We start from the raw sequence: 24,534 nt of genomic DNA, 5'->3' as shown, positions 1-24,534 counted from the left end.
ATGCCTTTTCTGCATCAATTGCAATAACCATGCAATTCTTTTATTTATGTGGTGGGTGATGTTGATTGATTTTCTAATGTTGAACCATTCTTGCATACCTCATATGAATTATACTTGGCCATAATGTATTATTTTTTTGATATGATGCTGAATTCTATTGGCTAGAATTTTGTTGAGAATTTTTGCATCTATATTCATGAGAGATATTGGTCTGTAATTTTCTTTTTTTGTGGGGTCTTTGGCTGGTTTCGACATCAGGTTTATGCTGGCTTCATAGAATGAATTAGGAAGTATTCCTTCCTTTTCCATGTTCTGAAATAGTTTGAGTAGTACTAGTGTAAGCTCTTCTCTGAATGTTTGGTAGAATTCTCCAGTGAAGCCATCTGGGCCCAGGTTTTTTTTTTTTCTCTTTTTCTTTTTTCGTTGTGCTTTAAGTGAAGGTTTACGATTCAAGTCAGTTTCTCATATTAAAGCTTATACAGACATTGTTATATGACCTTGGTTGCTCTCCCTAAAATGTGACATCACACTCCTCCTCTCCACCCTATATTTCCTGTGTCCATTCAACCAGCTTCTGTCCCCCTCTGCCTTCTCATCTAGCCTCTGGACAGGAGCTACCCACATAGTCTCATGTGTCTACTTGAGCTAAGAGGCACACTCCTCGCCAGTATCATGTTATGTCTCAGAGTTCTGTCTAATCTTTGTCTGAAGAGTTGGCTTCATGATTGGTTTTAGTTCTGAGCTAACAGAGAGTTCGGGGGCCATGTGCTCTGGCATCCCCCCAGTGCCAGTCAGACCATTAAGTCTGGTCTTTTTACTTGAATTTGAGTTCTGCATTCCACTTTTCTTCTGCTCCATTGGTGATTCTCTGTTGTGTTCCCTGTCAGGGCAGTCATTGGCAGTAGCTGGGCACTGTCTAGTTCTTCCAGTCTCAGGCTGATGAAGTCTCTAGTTTATGTGATTCTTTCTGTCTCTTGGGCTCTTATTTTCCTTGTGTCTTTGGTGTTCTTCATTCTCCTTTGCTCCAGGTGGGTTGAGACCAATTGATGCATCTTAGAGGGCTGCTTGCTAGCTTTTAAAATCCCAGATGCCACTCACCAAAGTGAGATTCAGAATGTTTTCTTAATACACTTTGTTACGCCAATTGATGTAGATGTTCCCCAAAACAATGGTCCCCAGACCCCCTGGGCCAGGATTTTTTTTTTGGTTGGGAGTTGTTTTTTTTTTTTTTTTTTTTTACCTTTTCAATCTCTTGTTATGGGTCTCCTCAGATTTTCAACATCATTTTGTTTTAGTTTGGGTAGGTAGTGTGTTTCTAGAAATTTGTCCACTTCCTGTAGGTTTTCAAATTTGTTGGAGTATAGTTTTTCATTGTACTCTGTTATGATCCCTTTTATTTCAGTTGAGTCAGTTGTAATATCCCCCATTTCATTCCTTATTTGGGTTATTTGCATCCTTTCCTGTTTTTCTTTTGTCAGTTTGGCCAGTGGTTTGTTGGTTTTGTTGATCTTTTCAAAGAACCAGCTTTTGGTTTTGTTGATTCTTTTTATTGTTTTTCTATTTCATTTATTTCTGCTCTAATCTTTATTATTCCCTTTCTTCTGGTGGCTGTGGGCTCCTTTTGCTTTCTCTTTCCATTTGTTTGAGTTGTGTAGCTAATGTTTTGATTTTGTTCCTTTCTTCTTTTTTTTTTTTTTTAATAACTTTTATTAAGCTTCAAGTGAACGTTTACAAATCCAATCAGTCTGACACGTATAAGTTTACATACATCTCACTCCCTACTCCCACTTACTCTCCCCCTCTTGAGTCAGCCCTTTCAGTCTCTCCTCTCTTGACAATTTTGCCTGCTGCCCTCTCTCTCTATCCTCCCATCCCCCCTCCAGACAAGAGTTGCCAACACAATCTCAAGTGTCCACCTGATATAATTAGCTCACTCTTCATCAGCGTCTCTCTCCCACCCGCTGACCAGTCCCTTTCATTTCTGATGAGTTGTCTTCGGGGATGGTTCCGGTCCTGTGTCAACAGAAGGTCTGGGGAGCATGGCCGCCGGGATTTCTCCAGTCTCAGTCAGACCATTAAGTTTGGTCTTTTTATGAGAATTTGGGGTCTGCATCCCACTGATCTCCTGCTCCCTCAGGGGTCCTCTGCTGTGCTCCCTGTCAGGGCAGTCATCGATTGTGGCCGGGCACCAACTAGTTCTTCTGGTCTCAGGATGATGTAGGTCTCTGGTTCATGTGGCCCTTTCTGTCTCTTGGGCTCTTAGTTGTCATGTGGCCTTGGTGTTCTTCATTTTCCTTTCCTCCAGGTGGGTTGAGACCAATTGCTGCATCTTAGATGGCCGCTTGTTAGCATTTAAGACCCTAGACGCCACATTTCAAAGTGGGATGCAGAATGATTTCATAATAGAATTATTTTGCCAATTGACTTAGAAGTCCCCGCAAACCATGTTCCCCAGACCCCCGCGCTTGCTCCGCTGAGCTTTGAAGCATTCATTTTATCCCGGAAACTTCTTTGCTTTTGGTCCAGTCCAATTGAGCTGACCTTCCATGTATTGAGTGTTGTCTTTCCCTTCACCTAAAGCAGTTCTTATCTACTGATTAATCAATAAAAAACCCTCTCCCACCCTCCCTCCCTTCCCCCCTCGTAACCACAAAAGTATGTGTTCTTCTCAGTTTATACTATTTCTCAAGATCTTATAATAGTGGTCTTATACAATATTTGTCCTTTTGCCTCTGACTAATTTCACTCAGCATAATGGCTTCCAGGTTCCTCCATGTTATGAAATGTTTCAGAGATTCGTCACTGTTCTTTATCGATGCGTAGTATTCCATTGTGTGAATATACCACAATTTATTTACCCATTCATCCGTTGATGGACACCTTGGTTGCTTCCAACTTTTTGCTATTGTAAACAGAGCCTCAATAAACATGGGTGTGCATATATCTGTTTGTATGAAGGCTCTTGTATCTCTAGGGTATATTCCTAGGAGTGGGATTTCTGGGTTGTATGGTAGTTCTATTTCTAACTGTTTAAGATAACGCCAGATAGATTTCCAAAGTGGTTGTACCATTTTACATTCCCACCAGCAGTGTATGAGAGTTCCAATCTCTCCGCAGCCTCTCCAGCATTTATTATTTTGTGTTTTTTGGATTAATGCCAGCCTTGCTGGTGTGAGATGGAATCTCATCATAGTTTTAATTTGCATTTCTCTAATGGCTAATGATCGAGAGCATTTTCTCATGTATCTGTTGGCTGCCTGAATATCTTCTTTAGTGAAATGTGTGTTCATCTCCTTTGCCCACTTCTTGATTGGGTTGTTTGTCTTTTTGTGGTTGAGATTTGACAGAATCATGTAGATTTTAGAGATCAGGCGCTGGTCGGAGATGTCATAGCTGAAAATTCTTTCCCAATCTGTAGGTGGTCTTTTTACTCTTTTGGTGAAGTCTTTAGATGAGCATAGGTGTTTGATTTTTAGGAGCTCCCAGTTATCGGGTTTCTCTTCATCATTTTTGGTAATGTTTTGTATTCTGTTTATAGCTTGTATTAGGGCTCCTAGGATTGTCCCAATTTTTTCTTCCATGATCTTTATCGTTTTAGTCTTTATGTTTAGGTCTTTGATCCACTTGGAGTTAGTTTTTGTGCATGGTGTGAGGTATGGGTCCTGTTTCATTTTTTTGCAAATGGATATCCAGTTATGCCAGCACCATTTGTTAAAAAGGCTATCTTTTCCCCAGTTAATTGACACTGGTCCTTTGTCAAATATCAGCTGCTCATACGTGGATGGATCTATGTCTGGGTTCTCAATTCTGTTCCATTGGTCTATGTGTCTGTTGTTGTACCAATACCAGGCTGTTTTGACTACTGTGGCTGTATAATAGGTTCTGAAGTCAGGTAAGGTGAGGCCTCCCACTTTCTTCTTCTTTTTCAGTAGTGCTTTGCTTATCCGGGGCTTCTTTACCTTCCATATGAAATTGGTGATTTGTTTCTCTATCCCCTTAAAATACGACATTGGAATTTGGATCGGAAGTGCGTTAAATGTATAGATGGCTTTTGGTAGAATAGACATTTTTACTATGTTAAGTCTTCCTATCCATGAGCAAGGTATGTTTTTCCACTTAAGTATGTCCTTTTGAATTTCTTGTAGTAGAGCTTTGTAGTTTTCTTTGTATAGGTCTTTTACATCCTTGGTAAGATTTCTTCCTAAGTATCTTATCTTCTTGGGCGCTACTGTGAATGGTATTGATTTGGTTATTTCCTCTTCGGTGTTCTTTTTGTTGATGTAGAGGAATCCAAGTGATTTTTGTATGTTTATTTTATAACCTGAGACTCTGCCCAACTCTTCTATTAGTTTCAGTAGTTTTCTGGAGGATTCCTTAGGGTTTTCTGTGTATATAATCATGTCATCTGCAAATAGTGATAACTTTACTTCTTCCTTGCCAATCCGGATACCTTTTATTTCTTTGTCTAGCCTAATTGCCCTGGCTAAGACTTCCAACACGATGTTGAATAAGAGCGGTGATAAAGGGCATCCTTGTCTGGTTCCCGTTCTCAAGGGAAATGCTTTCAGGTTCTCTCCATTTAGAGTGATATTGGCTGTTGGCTTTGCATAGATGCCCTTTATTATGTTGAGGAATTTTCCTTCAATTCCTATTTTGGTAAGAGTTTTTATCATGAATGGGTGTTGGACTTTGTCAAATGCCTTTTCTGCATCAATTGATAAGATCATGTGGTTTTTGTCTTTTGTTTTATTTATGTGATGGATTACATGAATGGTTTTTCTGATATTAAACCATCCCTGCATACCTGGTATAAATCCCACTTGATCAGGGTGAATTATTTTTTTGATGTGTTGTTGGATTCTATTGGCTAGAATTTTATTGAGGATTTTTGCATCTATGTTCATGAGGGATATAGGTCTATAATTTTCTTTTTCTGTAATGTCTTTACCTGGTTTTGGTATCAGGGAGATGGTGGCTTCATAGGATGAGTCGGGTAGTATTCCGTCATTTTCTATGCTTTGGAATACCTTTAGTAGTAGTGGTGTTAACTCTTCTCTGAAAGTTTGGTAGAACTCTGCAGTGAAGCCGTCCGGGCCAGGGCTTTTTTTTGTTGGGAGTTTTTTGATTACCGTTTCAATCTGTTTTTTTGTTATGGGTCTATTTAGTTGTTCTACTTCTGAATGTGTTAGTTTAGGTAGGTAGTGTTTTTCCAGGAATTCATCCATTTCTTCTAGGTTTGCAAATTTGTTAGGGTACAATTTTTCATAATAATCTGAAATGATTCTTTTAATTTCATTTGGTTCTGTTGTGATGTGGTCCTTCTCATTTCTTATTCGGGTTATTTGTTTCCTTTCCTGTATTTCTTTAGTCAGTCTAGCCAGTGGTTTATCAATTTTGTTAATTTTTTCAAAGAACCCGCTTTTGGCTTTGTTAATTCTTTCGATTGTTTTTCTGTTCTCTAATTCCTTTAGTTCAGCTCTAATTTTTATTATTTGTTTTCTTCTGGTGCCTGATGGATTCTTTTGTTGCTCACTTTCTATTTGTTCAAGTTGTCGGGACAGTTCTCTGATTTTGGCTCTTTCTTCTTTTTGTATGTGTGCATTTATTGATATAAATTGGCCTCTGAGCACTGCTTTTGCTGTGTCCCAGAGGTTTTGATAGGAAGTATTTTCATTCTCGTTGCTTTCTATGAATTTCCTTATTCCCTCCTTGATGTCTTCTATAACCCAGTCTTTTTTCAGCAGGGTATTGTTCAGTTGCCAAGTATTTGATTTCTTTTCCCTAGTTTTTCTGTTATTGATCTCTAGTTTTATTGCCTTGTGGTCTGAGAAGATGCTTTGTAATATTTCGATGTTTTGGACTCTGCAAAGGTTTGTTTTATGACCTAATATGTGGTCTATTCTAGAGAATGTTCCATGTGCGCTAGAAAAAAAAAGTATACTTTGCAGCAGTTGGGTGAAGAGTTCTGTATAAGTCAATGAGGTCAAGTTGGTTGATTGTTGTAATTAGATCTTCCGTGTCTCTGTTGAGCTTCTTACTGGATGTCCTGTCCTTCTCCGAAAGTGGTGTGTTGAAGTCTCCTACTATAATTGTGGAGGTATCTATCTCGTTTTTCAATTCTGTTAAAATTTGATTTATGTATCTTGCAGCCCTGTCATTGGGTGCATAAATATTTAATACGGTTATGTCTTCCTGATCAATTGTCCCTTTTATCATTATATAGTGTCCTTCTTTATCCTTTGTGGTGGATTTAAGTCTAAAGTCTATTTTGTCAGAAATTAATATTGCTACTCCTCTTCTTTTTTGCTTATTGTTTGCTTGATATACTTTTTTCCATCCTTTGAGTTTTAGTTTGTTTGTGTCTCTAAGTCTAAGGTGTGTCTCTTGTAGGCAGCATATAGATGGATCGTGTTTCTTTATCCAGTCTGTGACTCTCTGTCTCTTTATTGGTGCATTTAGTCCATTTACATTCAGGGTAATTATAGATAAATAAGTTTTTAGTGCTGTCATTTTGATGCCTTTTTATGTGTGTTGTTGACAATTTCATTTTTCCACATACTTTTTTGTGCTGAGGCGTTTTTCTTAGTAAATTGTGAGATCCTCATTTTCATAGTGCTTGACTTTATGTTAGTTGAGTCGTTACGTTTTTCTTGGCTTTTTTCTTGAGTTATACAGTTGTTATACCTTTTTGTGGTTACCTTATTATTTACCCCTATTTTTCTAAGTAAAAACCTAACTTGTATTGTTCTATATCGCCTTGTATCACTCTCCATATGGCAGTTCAATGCCTCCTGTATTTAGTCCCTCTTTTTGATTATTGTGATCTTTTACCTATTGACTTCCATGATTCCCTGTTATGTGTATTTTTTTTTTTTAATTAATCTTAATTTGTTTGTTTTTGTGATTTCCCTATTTGAGTTGATATCAGGACGTTCTGTTTTGTGACCTTGTGTTGTGGTGATATTTGATATTATTGGTTCTCTGACCAAACAATATCCTGTAGTATTTCTTGTAGCTTTGGTTTGGTTTTTGCAAATTCTCTAAACTTGTGTTTGTCTGTAAATATCTTAATTTCGCCTTCATATTTCAGAGAGAGTTTTGCTGGATATATGATCCTTGGCTGGCAGTTTTTCTCCTTCAGTGTTGTGTATATGTCGTCCCATTCCCTTCTTGCCTGCATGGTTTCTGCTGAGTAGTCAGAACATATTCTTATTGATTCTCCCTTGAAGGAAACCTTTCTTTTCTCCCTGGCGGCTTTTAAAATTTTCTGTTTATCTTTGGTTTTGGTGAGTTTGATGATAATATGTCTTGGTGTTTTTCTTTTTGTATCAATCTTAAATGGGGTTCGATGAGCATCTTGGATAGCTATCCTTTCATCTTTCATGATGTCAGGGAAGTTTTCTGTCAGGAGTTCTTCAACTATTTTCTCTGTGTTTTCTGTCCCCACTCCCTGTTCTGGGACTCCAATCACCCGCAGGTTATCCTTCTTGATAGAGTCCCACATAATTCTTAGGGTTTCTTCATTTTTTTTAATTCTTTTATCTGATTTTTTTTCAGCTATGTTGGTGTTGATTCCCTGGTCCTCCAGATGTCCCAGTCTGCATTCTAATTGCTCGAGTCTGCTCCTCTGACTTCCTAGTGCGTTGTCTATTTCTGTTATTTTATTGTTAATCTTTTGGATTTCTACATGTTGTCTCTCTATGGATTCTTGCAACTTATTAATTTTTCCACTATGTTCTTGAATAATCTTTTTGAGTTCTTCAACAGTTTTATCAGTGTGTTCCTTGGCTTTTTCTGCAGTTATCCTAATTTCATTTGTGATATCATTAAGCATTCTGTAAATTAGTTTTTTATATTCTGTATCTGATAATTCCAAGATTGTATCTTCATTTGGGAAAGGTTTTGATTCTTTTGTTTGGGGGGTTGGAGAAGCTGTCCCGGTCTGCTTCTTTAAGTGGTTTGATATGGATTGTTGTCTCCGAGCCATCACTGGGAAACTAGTTTTTCCAGAAAATCCGCTAAAAAAAAAAATGCAGTCAGATCCCTATCAGAGTTCTCCCTCTGGCTCAGGCTATTCAGATGTTAATGAAGCCGCCTGGGGAGGGTGGGGGAGGGAACAGAGAGATAGGAGAGTAGCACCTCAGAATATAGCCAGAGTTGCTTGTCTTGCTTGGAATGACTATTATATCTGAGATTCCCGCGGGCGCGTCGCCTACGTGTGCTGGCTGTGTGGAGGTTGCCCCCGGGGGGTCTGGCCCGCTGGAGTCACGGTCAGATCCTCCGCTTCCAGCCCCACGCCCAGCGTCAAGGCTCCCCTACTGGGACGGTGCACTCTTGACTCCAAAATCAGTCGCTGCCTACCAGGGACTTCTCGTCCCTCCAGCCGCGTGGCCGTGCCGCCCCCGAGAACCAGTTAGGCCTCCTCCCGGGGTTAGTTCAGATGGGTGGAGCAGCTCCCCGTGCTTGTGCTATGACCGAGTGTCCCGGCTGGGACGCTGTTCTCCCCGCTCCAATACCAGTCGCTGCCTCCCGGGGACTTCTCCTACTGGCTGCGTCCCATGCCGCCCGCGCGACCCGGCTGGTCCCCTTCCCGGGATTAGTTCAGGGGGGTGGAGCAACTCTCCGTGTTTATGGCGTACCTGTGTCCAGTCCAAATCCCTGCGGGACGGTTCCCCGGCTCGGATGCTGCTCCTTCTGCTCCAAGACCAGTCACTGCCTCCCGGGGACTTCTCCTACCGGCTGCGTCCCACGCCGCCCGTGGAACCGGCTGGTCCCCCTCCCGGGGTTAATTCAGGGGGGTGGAGCAGGTCTCTGTGCTAGTGCCGTACCTGACTGGTATGCTGGCTCCAGGCTCTGGAAACAATCGCTGCTTCCCCGTATTAGTCCGTTCTCCGTCTCTAAATCTGTGTTTGTTGTTCAGGGTTCGTAGATTGTTATGTATGTGATCGATTCACTTGTTTTTCCGTGTCTTTGTTGTAAGAGGGATCCGAGGTAGCGTCTGCCTAGTCCGCCATCTTGGCTCCGCCCCCTATATATTCTTTTTTGTGGCTGAATAATATTCCATTGTATGGATATGCCATATTTAGTTGATCCATTTATCAGTTAGTGACCATTTGGGTTTGGAGTCATAACTTGCAATCTCTGCCACAGGCTTTTAGGGTTGGGTTGATAACTTTGCAAGGATTGTGAGTCTCCTAAAATTTATGTCAAATTTTACAGAGAAAAACATGTGTGGCTTTCACCAGATGCCAAAGCTAGCTCATGGTACAAAAATATTTAAGAATCAGTGTCTTATATATTTTTTAAAATCTGTGTTCAGTTTTAAATTGATAATGTACAAGTATTGTCTACTGGCAAAACTTCATCTCACATACCTTGAACATGTTGTTAGGAGAGACTCGTCCCTGGAGAAGGACATCATGCAAAAAAGAGGAGGATCCTCAGTGAGATGGATTGACACAGTAGCTGTAGCAATGGGCTCAAACATAGCAGCAATTGTAAGGATGGCAGGAGCAGGCAGTGTTTTGTTCTGTGGTACACAGGGTCTCTATGAATTGCAACCAACTCGACGGCACCTAACAACAGCCTTGTCTATTTTGTGTGTCATTATTGCCTGATGAACTTTGTTACCTTCAATAGTCAATATATCTATATTCATATTAGGTACATAAGTACTGCAATAAGATACAAAACAGAATTAAAAAAAAACAAAGTCTGGGGAAGTGAACAAAGATCTTTTGACTGTGGGAAGATTTATAAAGAAAAGGCTACTCACATAATTCTTTCTCACCAATTGTTTTAAGAAAGGGTGACTGCTTTTTGTCTCTTAAAACTTGCAATGTAAGTTGGATTATAACAATATATTTAGTAATCAAATAAAAGCAAATTAAAAAGAAAAAGATATTATTTTTTCACCACTGAAGTCAGCAAATTTAAATGAAAACAATAACCACAATTAGTGCTACTGCTAATATTTTGTGGCAGAATATAATTGGTATGGCCATTTGAAAGGCAATTTGACAATATGAATAAAATAGACAAATATTTTGATTAAGGTCATTTGTCCTTTTAAAATAATTCAGAAGAAATAAAAATAAATGCGAATATATTTGTTACATTTTTTCATAGCAGCAAAAATTGGAAGTAATTCAAATACCCAGCTAAAGGAGGATACTTATGTAAATCATGATACATCAACAAAAGAATACTATGTAACCAGTCAAAGTGGTAATTATGGAACTTTTATAAAACAGCACTGAAAATTAGTATGATATATTAAATTAAAAAACAATACAGAATTATAAATAAAAAATCTACATAAACAAAAATTTCTCGATAATATACAAAAACAACCTCATTAAATTTTTTTTTCTACATTTTAACTTATCAATAGATTTGGTTGGTTTTATGCATAGTTTGGAGCCCTGGTGGTACAGTGATTAAGAGCTCAGCTACTAACCAAAAGGTCCGCAGTTTGAACCCACCAGCCACTCCTTGGCAACCCTACGGGGCAGTTCTACTCTGTCCTATAGGATCACTATGAGTCGAAATTGATGGCAAAAGCTTGGTTTGGTTAATAGAATGTTAGTAAAGCACCGGATATGCTTTTCAAAGAATTTTGAATTTCATGTAATATCTGTACAACTAATGAAAATAGCTAGGAGAAAGCATTTGGGCATTCAGGGAACCATTTGAGTCAGGTTGAAATAATGTCTTAGATAAATTAACTTCAATGGTCTACTCTGGCAAAAGTTTTAATTCTATGACAGTTTAGAAAGGGGTTTTGGAATTCATTCAACGTACAGACTTACCACTTTGTACTCTGACCTTTTCTATCCTTGCCATATGGTTTTGCTTAAATCAAAAGGTTCATAGTAAGTACTTTTAGTCTCATTTTTTTTAAGGTTTTAAACTTAACTTACTTAAGCAAAAGGAAAAAAAGAAAACCACAATAAACAACCCTTTTCCCCTGAGTACTTAATATATTTGAGCCCTTCCCGTGTTCCCCTGTCACTCCTTCACACACCTTTAAAAATTATACTGGAAGAATTTTCTATAATGTGAAAACTGTCTAAATATTCAGGAATTGGCTTAAACTAAAGAAGGGAAATATCAAAAAGTTTAATTTTGATTTATGTCAGCTCCCAACTATTGAAGTGTTATTTAACATTTTGATATTGAAAACTTGCAAACTTTTCAAAAAGATTTTATTCTCTCTATTCCTCATTGAAACTACTGAACAGACCCTCCAAGGGCAGTCTGCTTTTACTCTTTCTAGAAAAGCCTAACAACAACAGAAAAGCAAAGACAGAATTAAACTTTTTCAGCCACATCCTTAACATTCATGTCTTACCGAGAAACTCTGTTGCTGCAGAGTCAATGCTGACTCATAGCAACCCTACGGGACAGAGTAGAACAGCCCCATAGAGTTAGCAAGGAGAGCCAGGTGGACTCGAACTGCTCACCTTTTGGTTAGCTCCTGTAGCTCTTAACTACTACGCCACCAGGGTTTCCATCTGAGAATGATAGCATCAGCAAATTACACACTACAACATTGTATGTAGCATGTATTACTAACAAAAAGATGTAAAAAAGACAAAAACAGATGGTCGAGAGTGCGATTCACTGTACCTCAAATACATGGTAAGTGAGGGGCTACTTGTATTTAAAAAGGCATAGCTAATAAATGGTGAAACTAGGATTGCAATCCAAGCGTTTGGCCCCCATGCCTTTTGTTCTGCCACCATAGCTTCCCTCCCAATTGTTTGCAGATATTCTTAAATTCAGGTGTGGATATCAGAAGGCTGACTTAGAAAATGCCACACAGAAGTGAAATTTCCATGCAGGAATGGATTACTCAAAAAGCAACGTATGCAGGGACTTACTTGTGCTTACTTACTAAACTAAGCACAAGTAATCCCGTGCATGCTTTGCATAATGTAACCCTGTTCATACCTCGTGGTTAATACGCCCCTGGTTCCGTGGCTTAGTTTCTTAGTGCTGCTATAACAGAAAGACCACAAGCAAGTGGCTTTAACAAGCAGATTTCTTTTCTCACAGTTTAGAAGTCTAGAAGTCCAAATTCGGTGTGCTGGCTCTAGGGGAAAGCTTTCTCTCTCTGTCAGCTCTGTGGAAGGTCCTTGTCTCTTTTCAGCTTCTGTTCCTTGGTTCCTAGGCAATCTTCATGGGGTGTGTCTTCCCCTCTGTTTGTGCTTCCTTTCCTGTACCTGCAAACCCCGGTGGCATAGTGGTTAAGAGCTATGGCTGCTAACCAAAAGCTTGGCAGTTTGAATCCACCAGGTGCTCCTTGGAACCTCTCTGGGGCAGTTCTACTCTGTCCTGTAGGGCTGCTATGAGTCGGAATCGACTCGACGGCGGTGGGTTTGGTTTTTGTTTTTTTGGTGTCTGTGCCTAATCTGCTCTTTTTATATCTCAGAGGTGATTGGCTTAAGACACACCCTACACTTATATGGTCTCATTAACATAATGAAGAAAGTCTTCTTCTTAAATGGGATTACATCCATAGGCATAAGGGTTTAGGATTTCCAGCATATATTTTCGAGGGACATGATTCAATCCATAATATTCCAGGTACAAGTTTTAACTACTCTTAACAATTTTTGACTCTTTGGCATTCATCACTTAAAAAAAAAACAAAAACCCACAGTTCCTGAGGGTGAAGCTGGGTTAGAGTTTAGTGATTATATCCTAGACATACTTTATTGAGTGTGCTGGATTTTTCTTTTGTTTATTGTGTCTGCTAAACTAGCACATGAAGAGCAAGTATTCAATGAGTGAGACATAGTACTGTCACTGGGTGAGGTGCCCATTCTTAGACTGCAATTCCTCAAATCCTGGAAAGACCAAAGCCTTAGGGCTATAAGGATTCTTCAGGATCCAAAGTTAATTGAAGAAAGGATAGAATTTTAAATAGCTGTGTGTATGTGTTCAAATTACATACTACATGTTGTTGTTAGGTGCCGTCGAGTCAGTTCCAAGTCATAGCAACCCTATGCAGAACAGAAGGAAACACTGCCTGGTCCTGCGCCATCTTCACAATTGTGAAGATGCTTGAGCCCACTGTTGCAGCCACTGTGTCAGTCCATCTCATTTAAGGTCTACTTTTTTTGCTGACTGTCTACTTTACCAAGCATGATGTCCTTTCCCAAGGGCTGGTCACTCCTGATAACATATCCAAAGTATGTGAAATGAAGTCTTGCCATCCTTGCTTCTAATGAGCATTCTGGCTGTACTTCTTCCGAGATGAATTTGTTCCTTCTTCTCGAAGTCTATGGTGTATTCAATATTCTTCGTTAACACCATAATTCAAAGGCATCAATTCTTCTTCGGTCTTCTTTATTCATGGTCTAGCTTTTTCATGCATATGAGTGGATTGAAAACACCATGAGTTTGGTCAAGCACACCTTAGTCCTTAAAGTGAAATCTTCTCTTTTTAACACTTTAAAGAGGTCTTCTGCAGCAGATTTGCCCAATGCAATGTGTTGTTTGATTTCTTGACTGCTGCTTCCATGGGCATTGGTTGTGGATCCAAGTAAAATGAAATTGTTGACAACTACATACACACAATCACAACACACACACACATATATATGTACAGTCATGTGCTGCATAACGTCCAATTGCGCAATGTCCAACCACATGTATGTACGTCTGTGATCCCTTAAAGTTATAACAGAGTTCAGAAATTCTGATCAGAGAATAGGAGACAACCAGACATAGCAAAAGCAACAGCTCCCACAGGCAACACATGTATCTCATATCTCTTGTACACAAAGTGATTGCACAGCCAGGCATATAATGGTACAGTACATACATGACCTATAATACATGTCTTGATAGTCGTAATAAACACCTGTGTTACTGGCTTATGTATGTACTGTACTTTCTATCTCTATTTTAATGTGAACTTTCCCTGCCTACAAATAAAAAGTTCATAGTGTAACAGTGTATGTTTCAACTCATAGACAGCAGCATCCAATCTTGAGTATTGCACATCTCTTGAGGGTTGTAGCGTTATCTCTCAGTTAATTTTCTTTCAAAAATATCACCATGAAGTGCATCATGACTTCCAAATGCAGCAAAACCAGTGCTAGTGATAGCAGCAGAAGAGGCAAAGGAGAAGTATCAATTTGGAAGTGAAACAAAAGGTTATTAAACAACATGAAGGTGGAAAACCAGTGAATGCTATTGCTCAAAATTTAGGCATGTTCGCACAACATCCAAACCACATAATGGCCTATTTCACCGAACTTACAGAGGACATTAAGTAATGCATGACTCTCTCTATATTGTGTGTGTGTGTGTACATGTTTATACACACACAGAGAGAGAGAAAACCCTAGTGGCGTAGCGGTTAATTGCTATGGCTGCTAACCAAAGGGTCGGCAGTTTGAATCCGCCTTGGAAACTCTATAGGGCAGTTCTACTCTGTCCTGTAGGGTCGCTATGAGTCGGAATCGACTTGATGGCACTGGGTTAGCTTAGGTTAGGTTATAGAGAGAGAGACAGAGAATGAATGAGAGAATAAGCTCTGCTATTCGGAACCCTCAGGATATGGATCATTCAGAATAACTAACTGACTATTCCAATTAGCTTAATGGTTTGATTCTTTTAAAAACATACTTTTTAACTTATTCAGACAAAAATCTAAAATATGCTGCATATTTCCTTGGGTTCCTTTAAGGTAGCATTTACTCAGTGATTGTGATATGTCTGTCACTGAAAAATCGGCTATTGAATATCTTATGGAGTACAGTTCTCCTTTGATACATATGGGATCACCATGAGTTGGAGTCAACTCAAAGGCACCTGCTTACTTGGTTCTTTTGCTAAGCAGGCAGCCTTTTGTGATTGAAAGTGTATGGTTTTGTAGAGTTAGAGAGATGGATAAAAATTCCAGCTCTGGGAAATACTGTCAGTGTGATCTCATTTTCTTTATCTATAAACAGAGATGATGTTGCCTACTTTGAAGAGGTTGAGAAGGGATAATGTACCCAAGTGTCTAACACAATGACTAGCAAGTAATATAGGTACTCAGCCAGCCAATGGCAGTCACTATTATTATAGCACATCAATGCTGTCTGGTGACTAAACATAATTTCTCATTGCTATCAGTGTTCCTGTTATATCTGGCTCTTTCATTAATTTGTAGAGTCTAATCTGCTTGGGCATAGGAAACAGTTCCTATATTGGTCAAATAGCAAAATGAACTTGTGCAAGATATCAGCACTGAGATGAGGGTGCAAAGTCAAGCCAGGAACTAAACGGGTAGAAATGCTGGGAAAACATGGACAGTATTCCAAAGCACAGTTCACATAGTTGAAACAGAATCAGAAACATGCCTGGGGCCAGATATTGGGGTAGCACAGGAGATACAGCAGGAAAGCCAAAGTCCATGGCTCAACCTGGAGTCACAAGCTGACAAGAGCAAATCAGAAGATAAATCCCAGAGCTTCGGGTAAGGCAGGCTTGACTGGGAGTGCTTATGGTAGCTGGCTGTTTTTTAGTGCTAATGCTCCTTTGGAAGGCCTGGAGTTTTTTTTACAACAAGTAAACTTTCATCTTTTTTTATAGGTGCAACTCTCCGAGACTAGCATGTCTTAATCAGAAAATTAACTGTTTACATATGAATGTAAAATTAGGTACATAAGCCCTGAGTAAAGACTTAGGGAATATTCCCATAAATAACGAGCATCAATTTTAATGGATACATTTTGTTTGACTGACTTAGGTCACCTTTAGTTACCAATAGGCTTGCAGGTAAGTTTTAGTAAATGAATTTCCTTGATGGCATTTATGTATGAAGAGGGTTGCCAGATAAAGTACAGGATGCCTGGTTAAACCTGAATTTCAGATAAGTAATGAATAATTTTTTAGAGTAAGTATGTCCCAAACATTGCATGGGACATACTTATTGAAAACAAAAAAAAAAAGCCTTTTGCCATTGAGTCTATTCTGACTCGTAGTGACCCTACAGGACAGAGTAGAACTGCCCCATAGGGATTCCACGAGTGGCTGGTGGATTCCACCTGCCAACCTTTTAACCACTGTGCCACCAGGGCTCCACAATAACACAAACAGTAGTTAATAACTGTGGAGCACTTCCAGGAACAGTGCTACTATTTTAATATGCACTATTTTATTCAACTCTAATAACAACTGTTAAGTTAGATACAACTAGTATTCTCAGTTTACCAGTCACGAATTTAGGGCTTGAAAGATTAATTCATTTCTTGCAGTTTACAAATGGCAGAGCTAGAATTCAAATTTAGGTTTGATTCCAGAGACTTAAATGACACATGTAAAAATTTTCTGTTAATTCAAATCCACACCCAAAATCTTGAGTACGTGGCTGAGAAGGAAAACACACATGTATTGGCTTTCTGTGATATTTGGATATTTGGATCTTGCTACAACCATTGTTTGGTATAACTTATGGTGTATTCATAAAATGCAGCCATTTCATTTTTCTGTATGTTTTCTTTGATCAAAAAGAAAAATCGTTTTTCTGGTTATTCAAGTTCAGAGAGATGTGTTAGCAGTTGCTAGGCTTTCTCAACAGGACCCAGTTTTCCCGTGTGGTACGAGCCTTCTGATCACCCTGTTCTGAGGATGACTTGTGCATACCTTCTAGTGACAATTCTACTTACTTATTCATTTTTGTTACTTGCCTAGCCTTGGGAACTCTGCCTGGACAAATATCAGTTTAATGTGGATAGATTGGCCACTTTCCAGGAGCTAATTGTTGACAATTCTCCTTTGCCATTAAATATTAAGTATTACAAGTAGGTGAGGCCAATAAAACCACTTAAGAAAATGGATGTCATGTTATCATGACACCTAATGATGGATGTCCAAAGCTACAGTGGTGCCCAGTCTTCCATGTGCTTCGGAATTTGGGGATTTTTGCTGTTTAGCACAACTAGTCTCTTTTAAATGGTTAATCACTGGAAACCAAAGTGACACCATCTAAATTGGAAAAAAATTGGAAAGCTCTGTTAATTTTTTGAGAATGTAGTATCAAGGACCAGAATTGTAAAGCTACGATTTACATTCCCTGTCAGCTCTTCTATTGTTATTGACTTTTATGGGTGAACTGCTCTGGAGGCATTTAATATTTGCATGACTAAAGCAATGGAGGGAAATCCTGGTGGCCTAGTGATTAAGAGCTACAGCTGCTAACCAAAAGCTGGCAGTTCAAATCCACCAGGCACTCCTTGGAAACCCAAGGGGGACAGTTCTACTCTGTCCTATACGGTTGCTATGAGTTGGAATCGACTTGATGGCAATGGGTTTGGTTTTTTGTTTTTTTTCAAGCAATTTTATAAGTGGCTTTGAAATATAAAAAAGGAAATAATGCACAGAAAATATATTGTTTATCACATTTAATATGAAGGATTTATGACAATTCAGGAACACACTATTATTAAATAAGAGATTATTATCCCAAGAGATACTTTAGAGAAACAGTATTAAAATATTTTTTAAAAAAACACAAGCAGTGGAAAAATTCCTACATGATATATTCATGTTGATGTCTATTTAGGTCATTTCAAAGAAAAGTCAGTCAGTTATCCTAGTGATTTTATTGCTATTTTGCCTGTCTTTAAAATAGACTGCAAGAAAAAAAAAATCAGGATATTATTTATTAAGTTCTAGTTTCATAATTGAAAATACATACAACTGAAACAGCTTATTTTTTAGCTAATTAAGTCTAGTTATAGGAAATATTGAAATAATTGAGTTTTTCACTTTTCATCTGGATGCTTGGGTTTTGTGTCAATAGTCACAGCTTGAATTTACTGCAATTAAGCTTTAGCAAGCTGCAACTAGCTGTTGTATGACATCAAAGTATTTGAAAGGAACATGAGTGTACTGATTGATGCAAAAATCTGACTGAATGTGAGACAGCAATTGTGAAAATTTCAAAATGAGCTATCAAAGTATTGGATTTGGGATCTCATGATAAAAGAAAAGTAGTTGATCAAAATTTTCAGGTACTGTAATGGATTGAATTGTGTTCCCCCAAAATATGTATCAACTCGGTTAGGCCATGTGTGATTGTCCTCCATTTTGTGATTTTTCTGTGTATTATAAATCATAATCTCTGCCTGTGGTTAAAGAGGATTAGGGTGGGATATAACACCCTTGCTCAGGCCACATCCCTGATTCAGTGTAAAGGGATTTTCCCTGGGGTGTGGCCCACACCACCTTTTACCTCTCAAGAGATAAAGGGGAAAGGAAGCAAGTAGAGAGTGGGGGACCTCATGCCACCAAGAAAGCAGCTACAGGAGCAGAGCGTGTCTTTGGACATGGGGTCCTTGCGCCTGAGAAGCTCCTCAACCGAGGAAGATTGAGGACAAGGACCTTTCTCCAGAGGGAGAAAGCCTTCCCCTGGAGCTGACGCCCTGAATTTGGACTTGTAAAGTACTAGACTGTGAGAAAATAAATTTCTCTTTGTTAAAGCCATCCACTTGTGGTATTCCTGTTATGGCAGCACTAGATAACTAAGACAGGTACCAAATAAGCAAATGTACCTGGAAAGTTGTAGACATAATTATCAGGAGATTGGGACTACATGTAGCCCTATTACGATTACCTCAAACATCATAGAACCGTTTACAACGTTTCCAGAGGTCACCACTTACATTCTTAGTAAGGTGCATTTTTAAACTCTCAAGAGAATGATATTTGCACACTAAAGCACATGGCATTTAGTATAATCAGGTTAACTTGACACAATCTAGTACAAAGCAACACTCTTTAGTAATCAGTGTGTAAAAGAATTTAGAGAAAAAACAAATATCCATTGGTGCCAGTACCAGAAAGTTGAGGATAAAACAAGAACACTGTGTTACAGGTGAGTGGTACAGTCAGGATAATATTAGTACTTTCCAAGAGTTCACCTTCTTTTCTATCTTCCCTGTCTTCTATTTAAACAAGACCATTATAAAAATGGAAATTGAGTTGCTGTAGACTTTATTACAACATTTGGAGAAACCAAAAAGAAAGGATACATAATGGTCTAACCTAATGCCATGACGTAATTTTTTTTTTATTGTACTTTAGATGAAGGTTTACAGAACAAATTAGTTTCTTGTTAAACAGTTAATATACATATTGTCTTATCACATTGGTTAACAACCCCATGACATGCCAACAGTCTCCCTTCTCAACCTTGGGTTCCCTTTTACCAGCTTTCCTGTTCCCTCCTACTTTTTACTCCTTTCCCTGGGCTGATGTGCCCCTTTAGTCTTGTTTTGTTTTATGGGCCCGTCTAATCTTTGGCTAAAGAGTGAACCTCGGGAGTGACTTCATTAGTGAGCTAAAAGGGTGTCTGGGGGCCATACTCTTGGGGTTTCTCCAGGCTCTGTCAGACTAGAAAGTCTGGTTTTTCTGTGAGTTAGAATTTTGTTCTACATTTTCCTCCAGCTCTGTCTGGGACTCTCTATTTTGATCCCAGAGCAGTCAGTGGTGGTAGACGTGCACCATCTAGTTATACTGGACTCAGTCTGGTGGAGCTCAAGGTAGTGGTGGTCTATTAGTCCTTTGATCTAATCTTTCCCCTTTGTCTTTGGTTTTCTTCATTCTCCCTTGCTCTGGAAAGGGTGAGACCGTTGTTTATCTTAGGTGGCCGCTCAAAGGCTTTTAAGACCCCAGACACTACTCACCAATGTAGAATGTAAAACATTTTCTATATAAACTAAGTTATGCCAGTTGAACTAGATGTTCCCCAAGACCATGGTCCCCACACCCCTCAGCCCAGCAATTCTATCCCTCAGGGAGTTTGGATGTGTCTACGGAGCTTCCATGACCTTGCCTCGTACAAGTTGTGCTGGCTCCCCCAATATTGTGTATTGTCTTACCGTTCACCAAAGTTGCCACTTATTTATTGTTAGTGTTTTTCCATCCCCACCCCTCCCCTCCCTTGTAACCATCAAAGATTGTTTATTTTTTGTATATAAACCTTTCCATGAACTTTTACAATAGTGGCCTCATACAATATTGGTCTTTTTGTGATTAACTTATTTCACTCAGCATAATGCCCTCCAGATTCGTTCATGTTATAAGATGCTTCACAGATTCATAATTGTTCTTCATCTTTGCATAATACTCTATTGTGTGTATGTACCATAGTTTGTTTATCCACTCATCTGTTGATGGCTATTTGTTTCCATCTTTTTGCTATTGTGAACAATGCTGCAATGAATATGGGTGTGCATATGTCTATTCGTGTGACAGCTCTTATTTCTCTAGGATATATTCCTAGGAGTGGGATTGCTGGATCATATGGTATTTCTATTTCTAGCTTTCTAAGAAAGCACCGTATCATTTTCCAAAATGGTTGTATCACTTCGCATTCCCACCAGCAGCACATAAGAGTTCCGATCTCCCCGAAACCTCTCCAACATTGGTTATTTCCTGTTTTTTTGATTCATGCCAGCAATGCTGGGTTAACCCCAAATATCTTTTTTGTCTCTCTGTTTTCATGGATTTGAAGTAAACTTTCTCTAAGACAGAATTGGAAAATATTTTTTAAACTTCTTTTTAATGGAAAATGTCAATCGTATTACAAGCATATGCACTCATTTTGTAATGAACCAATCTACTCATTATCCAGCTTCACCAATCATCAATATGTGACTGATTGTTTCATCTGTTCTGTCAACTACTCACTCCCCGCATTATGTTAAATCTCTGACATTATATTGTTTCTTCTGTAAATATCTTATTAAATATCTCTAAAAGATAAAGACTCTTAAAGAAGTCCATAATTCTATTATCAACACTTTAAAAATGACAATAATTTGTTAGTATTGCCAAATATCTAGTCAGTGTTCACATTGCCCATTTTTTTCCCTAAGTTTGTTTATTGGAAGTAGGTTCCAAATAAAGCTCAATTATTGTGATTTGCTAAGATGTCTTTAAGTCTCTTTAGTGTAATTTCTGAAATAAAGTTGGCCATGAATATATTTTCATATATAATGACCATATGTAATGACCTTTGCCTTACTGGCCAGGTGGCTAAAGTAAAATACAATGTTTTAGGACTGATATTTTAGCTGTCATACCAAGTGAATAAGTAAAACAAGCAATTTTATGCTTTTTGGGCACTAAACAATGTTTACTAAAAAAAAAAAAAAAATCTGGTTAATTTATTTCTTTCACTTTTATTTAAATATTTTCTCACTGTGTAAATGCAAGAATAAGTTGTAAATATAAATTTAAGTCTTGACATTTTTAAAGTTTGACATTAATAGATATCTTTAAAAAACAACTTTCAGATTGAAATACTGAATTAAAACCTTACTCTGTCGCTGTTGGTATTTCATATGCCATACTAAACTTATATAAAGATCTTTAATTCAGTTCCTAGTTTACCTTGGCTATGAATTTAAATTCTTTTTCTGAACCATGGAAGTTGAATATAAAATTGTTAGAAGATATTTACGTACTTCATGTGAACGTGATTTATATAATTAATTGTGCTTACGATTGTAGTTGTTGGAGAGAAATCAGATAAACGTGAAATAATTCACCAATCATTTTATTCGGTTTTTATAAAAATCAACATATTTTACTTGATTTTATCCTAGATATGTGTGTGATTTTAAATATGTCTTTTCACTGACCAGCTTCTGCTTATAAGAAATGAGTTGAGATTTTTTCCCCGAAATTATTTATGGCATTAATTATGAAAAAGGAATCTAAGAATAGCCTGTCTTAGGAGTGCTACTTCCTTATCTGCTATTGGATAATACGAAGAGCGAGAACTGGCAGTAGATTTTATTATTATTATTGCTTAATAGCCACTTTATTTGCTTAGACCAATGGAGAAATTCGAGAGGCTTTTTTTGTTTGTTTTCTTATTGCAGAATATATGTTAAATGATGCAAGCAATTTTTCCTGTTTACTAAATTAACATGTTCTCTCTTTTTGTAATAGTTATTCTTTTTAATTTTATTTACTTTGTTGTAGTTGAGAATGTGCACAGCAAAGCGTACACCAGTTGAGCAACTTCCACGTGTACAATTCAGTCACGTTGATTACATTCTTCAAATTGTGCAACCATTCTTGACCTCCTTTTCCAAATTGTTCTTTCCTCGTTATAATGAACTCACTGTCCCCTAAGCTTCCTCTCAGACCTTTGCTGTTGTCAGTTCGATCCCATATAGATAGTTCTTCAAAAGAGTGTGAAGTTCGAGGCAAATATTCTTTACTAAATAAGCTAACTTATTTAAAAAAAAATTATTATTTGGTTTAAAAAAGACTTCAGGGGATATTTTTGGTCTAAGGTTTAAAGATCATCTCAGGGCAATTGCTTTTGGGGGGTTCATCCAGCCTCAATGACTTCAAAAGTATGGATTCCATGAATATTTGGAATTCTGTTCCACATTTTCCCACCTTTGATCAGGATTCTTCCATAGAATCTTTGATCAAAATGTTCAGTAATGGTAACTGAGACCACCCAGTTCTTCAGGTCTCATGGCAAAGGAGGCATTTGTTCTTGGAAGCAATTAGGCACACATTCCGTTTTCTTCTCCTCTTCCTGACCCTCCTTCTTCCTCTGCTGCTCCAGGCAAATAGAGACAAATTGTTGTACTTGGATGGCTGCTTGCAAGCTTTTAAGACCCCACTCACTATGTAACAAACTAAGAGGTAAAACAGAAGCACTAAAAATGATATTAGGTCAATTAACTGGGATGTCTCGTGAAATCACAAATCTAAAACTCCACACAAAGAAACCAAATCCCATGAGGTGTTTGGATGTACATAAGCAGCCTTTACAGCTGCTCTCACTTTGTGTGTGTGTGAAAATATGTATCATGCAACATTTGCTAATTCAACTTTTTGCAGGTGTAGAACTTATTGACAACAGTTACATTAATCAGCTATACAACCATTACCCTTAATAGCTGAGAATTTTCAATCACCATAAAAAGAAACTCAGTGCTCCGTAAGTAATAACTCTCTCTTTCCCTCTCCCTCCTGCCCCTGGTAACCGCTAATGAACTTTGGTCTCTATACATTTGCTTATTCTTGTCTTTTTACATAAATGAGGTTATATAGTCTTTGTCCTTTTGTGACTAACTTCACTCAACATAATATCTTCAAGCTCCATTCATGTTGTAGCATGTATCAGTACTTCATTTCTATTTCTGGCTGAGTGGTATTCCATTGTATGTGTGTACTACATTTTGTTTATCCATTCTCCTTTGATAGACATTCAGGTTGTTTCCACCTTTGGGCTATCGTGAATAGTGCTGCAATGAATGTTGGTATAAATATGTCCTTTTGCATTGTTGCATTCAAATCCCTTGGCTATATTCCTAGCATAGCAGGATTGCTGGGTCATATGGTAATTCTATTTTTAGTTTTTTGAGGAACCACTACACTACCAGCAATGGATGGATAAGGGCTCAAATTTCTTCTAAACATGTTCTCTCGATCAGCTTGGTTCTCCCATAAATATTCATTTTTGTCTTCCTAAAGGGAATGAAATTGCAACATCATATCTTCAATAAGCTTAGCAATCAAAGTTACTTTCAAAAAAATAGGTATATTTCTCTTATTGTTAAATTCTAAGCAAATAACATACAGAGAAAGCAGTGGTCCATGCCATTAGTGCCTTTTTCATCTAATTAATAGTTTTCTAAGCAAAGTTTCTGTGGGCAATGTTGAGTCTTTATCAGGTAGTACTCATATGGCACTTTATAGGTGCGAGGCACTGTTATGAAGCCCTGGTGATGCAGTGGTTAAGAGCTCAGCTGCTAAGCAAAAGGTCAGCAGTTTGAATTCACCAGGCACTCCTTGGAAAACCTACGGGCAGTTCTACTCTATTCTATAGGGTTGCTATGAATTGAAATCAACTTGATGGCAACAGGTTTTTTTTTTTTTTTTTGGTTTAGGCACTATTGCAAGCACCTTGTGTCCATTAGCTTACTTAATCCACATAAAAACCTTAACAAGAAGTTACTATTTTTATGACCTTCATTTTAAAGGTGAGACTGAAGCATAGAAAAGTTAAGAGATTTCTCTGTAGTCACATAGCTAATTGTGGTAGAGCTGAGACTTGAATTAAGGCAGCCTTGCTCCATAGGTTTACTTGTACCTACCACAGTATAAAAACAAATAAACAAAAACAAACCTGTTGCCATTGAGTAGATCCCAACATGGTGACCCCATGTGTAACAGAGTAGAACTACTCTATAGGATTTTCTTGGCTATAATCTTTACAGAAGCAGATCAGCAGGCATTTATCTCATAGCACTGCTGGGTGGGTTTGAACCATCAACCTTTAGGTTATTAGTCAAGAACAAACCATTTTCACTACCCAGGGACCTTCCCATCACACCATACTATGTAGTCAGCAGTTGCCTGGGATTGAGAAGACAGTTGACTGTAAGGGGTCATGAAGGATTAGTAGTTTGGTGTAATGGAAATATTTTATATCTTGATTGTGGTGGTGGCAACATGAGTGTATTCATTTGTCTAAACTCATGAAACTATTCA

This window comes from Loxodonta africana, chromosome 4 (genome assembly GCF_030014295.1).
Source record: "Loxodonta africana isolate mLoxAfr1 chromosome 4, mLoxAfr1.hap2, whole genome shotgun sequence".
Taxonomy (NCBI): Eukaryota; Metazoa; Chordata; class Mammalia; order Proboscidea; family Elephantidae; genus Loxodonta; species Loxodonta africana.
This window is presented reverse-complemented; position numbering follows the sequence as displayed.